This window comes from Setaria italica, chromosome VIII (assembly GCF_000263155.2).
Source record: "Setaria italica strain Yugu1 chromosome VIII, Setaria_italica_v2.0, whole genome shotgun sequence".
In the NCBI taxonomy this organism is placed as follows: Eukaryota; Viridiplantae; Streptophyta; class Magnoliopsida; order Poales; family Poaceae; genus Setaria; species Setaria italica.
The window spans coordinates 22,505,349-22,508,405 of record NC_028457.1 but is presented as its reverse complement, the minus strand read 5'-3'; the positions used below and the strand labels follow the sequence as shown (position 1 = coordinate 22,508,405).

Below are 3,057 nucleotides of genomic sequence, written 5' to 3'. Positions count from 1 at the left end.
TGTGCCATCGGATCAACTTAGCGTGTGCCTTATTTGCAAACAAGCTCTTCAAATATGGTATTACAGGGAAATACCACATCACCTTTGCTGGAACTCTCTTCTTGACAGGCTGCCCCTCAACATCATCCAGGTCATATCGCCTGATCTTATACCGCAACGTGTCGCAAACAGGACAAGTATCCAATTTCTCATATTCCTCGCCGCGATAAAGGATACAATCTTTAGGATATGTGTGTGTCTTCTGTACATCCAATCCTACAGAGCAAACAACCTTTTTTTTGCTTCATATGTGGTTGAGGGTAGTTCGTTACCCTCGGAAAACGTGTTCTTTACGATTTTCAATAGCTCCCCAAATCCCTTATCAGTCACACCATATGCTGCCTTCCACTGCTGCAATTCCAGTGTGCTTCCCAACTTTTTGTGGCCCCGTTTGCAATCGGGGTACAACAACTTTTTGTGATCCTCCAACATCTTCTCAAACTTCTTTGTCTCATTCGCATTTTCGGAGTCTTTCTGTGCATCTAGCAACACCTAACCTAGTTCGTCAGCTGGTTCATCTTCTGCAAAATCTTCTTCAGCCTCGCCCATTGCAACATGTGCAAAGGCACCGCCTTCAGCCCAGTCAGCTGGAATGTTGTTATCATCATCATCTTCTTCACCGTCTTCCATTACAACTCCTCTTTCGCCGTGCTTGGTCCAAACAATACAGTTTTCCATGAAACCCCAATGAAATATGTGGCCGTGTAGAGTGTTTATTTTAGAGTAATCCTTGTTATTTTTGCACATTCTGCATGGACAACACATGAATCTCTTCAGCGACTTGTTGGCCTTAGCCGCTTTGAGAAAATTCTTTAGGCCACTAATGAACGGCATGGGGCACCGGTCGTCGTACATCCGCTGCGGGTCCATCTGCAAAAAAAATTTCATTTACTTCTCCATTTGTAAATCATCAAATGTAAAAAAATCTTTCTGAAAAATATTGCTGACCTTTTATGGACCACTTTCAATGAGCAAATTAAATCCCTAAAAATTTTGTTAGCACCTTCCTTTGTCCCGAATCACCATCAGGTTGAGCTCAACTATTTTATTTATGTAAAGCAACAAAATTAGTTGATTATTTTTATTTCAAATAAAACTAAACCTCTCATCCAACATGGTACTAAAAGTAATTAACACAACACATTTCTCAACATCCAATACGAATTTCTAAATATCAGACACACTTTCATAAGTTAAAAAACTACATTCTCCGTGCATGTATAAATGAAAGCTCTCCATTCATCCTCAATCTAAAAAGCACAAATTTCTCTAGCTGCAAAGCATAAAATATAAAGTACTAATCATGAGAGGAGGGAGGATGAAGTTGCTAACCTTTAGAATAGTTGGAAAAGTGAAATCCCTACAAATCGTGGAAAAAATGGGCAGCACCTCCCCTAGGTCGCTCATGGAGTGAAGAAGCCCGAGCTCTCAGCTCGGTTAAATGGTTGAGCTCGGACTCGGGGAGGAAGAAGGAGCTTATTTTATAGGGTGTACGTTAGTACTGGCTGGTTGCTCTAGCCGATACTAAATTGTGACATTTAGTATCAGTTGAAGCTACCAGCCGGTACACACGTGCGTGAACATCATTTAGTACCGATTGAAGCTACCAACTGGTACTAAATGGCTTGCAGGGGAATCTTACCGTTGGCCACGTGGTCCCCATGCGTACCGGCTGAGAATCCAAACCTGTACTATAGGAGTTCCGGTGGCACTGTGCGTGACGATCCGTACTAACGCCGCGCGTTAGCCGTCCGGTACTAACACGTTGGACAATGCTCAGTTTTCCATTAGTGTATTACACAATTTGTTTACCATCACCGTAAGGGGCGGGGACTCTTTGGTCGTAATCCTTGCACACGCACATGAGTATTCATAAACAGCTCTGAACCTTTTTATTGGACGGGTAGTTATACTGTCCATCATATTATATTGGAAAAGTAGGCCATATACACCAACATCAGCAGGACATACAATCAAAGTACTTCGTTGATTGTAGGTTGTTTTCACTTCTTTTAGATACGTAGCTTTTGCTATGCACTTAAATTTACATTATATCTAGAATATACATAACCAAAAGTATGTACTAGACTTAAAATTTGAAACGGCGGGAGTACTAGTAAACAGTCCTTCAAATCCTGCTGCAAGGAATAGGTACGTGAATTTGTCGCTGGCGTCCTTCTGATACACTGGTTGAGATTAGTTCCCTTGACCAGGGATTGGAGGGCATTCATGCTGCTCAGGCGCTGGATGCCACAAAAGATGAACTTTTTAGCTCAAAATTATTAATGCGGAAGACGAAGACAAATACTTATTGCATTATGCCCAAGCAGGTAACAGTGCTCGCTTACAGTCGCAAGTGCTTGGTCCGCCTTGTGCGAGGATGCCGCTGACAACAACCAGTAAAACGAGGAGGACGAGGAGCAGCTGAACGGAGGTCGAGGAGTTCTTCGCCATTGTTACTGACTTGTATGCGCTTTCTACGGTTGCGGACGCGAGTTCGGCACAGGATGGAATCGGTGGGTGCTCGATGCTTGAAATGCATTATCAGTCCCAGCACATATATATAGATGGTAGCCTTGATGCCTTCAGAACCAGCAATGGATCTATCTTTGACTAGAAGTTGGTTGTTAGATGGAAATGTGGACCAAGGAACTAGCAGGTGGACACATGAAATTAATTAATGTTAGCTCCCCTAATACTGATTTCTAAAATTGACTGACCACTTGATTTAGACCCTACCCAATTAGGGTCAGATTATAATACATCTAGATTATATAATTAGGATTACGGATCATGAGTACTATGATAAAAGAACACTTTAGAACCATCATGGGACTACCATGAAACCCAGTGGTAACTTGTTCCAGATTATTTATCGTCCCAAAGAGGTCCCATGATGATCTTTTATCTTACCACCTATGGACCATAATCCAACTTATATAATATATTTAGGAGGGAAACAAATAGTACCATATGCGACAAATGACCATTATTTGTATTTGGCAGCACACGGATATT

At 41.8% G+C, this 3,057-nt stretch overlaps 1 long non-coding RNA gene across 1 annotated transcript; it reads right to left on the bottom strand.

Moving 5' to 3' along the window:
• Positions 1-894: 894 nt before the first annotated feature.
• LOC101761586 lies at positions 895-2,584 on the bottom strand. Its single transcript, XR_001164699.2, has 3 exons — positions 2,388-2,584; positions 988-2,282; positions 895-909 (listed from the first exon to the last, which is right to left on the bottom strand). It is a non-coding gene; the product is annotated as an uncharacterized LOC101761586 (long non-coding RNA).
• Between the last annotated feature and the right edge of the window lie 473 nt (positions 2,585-3,057).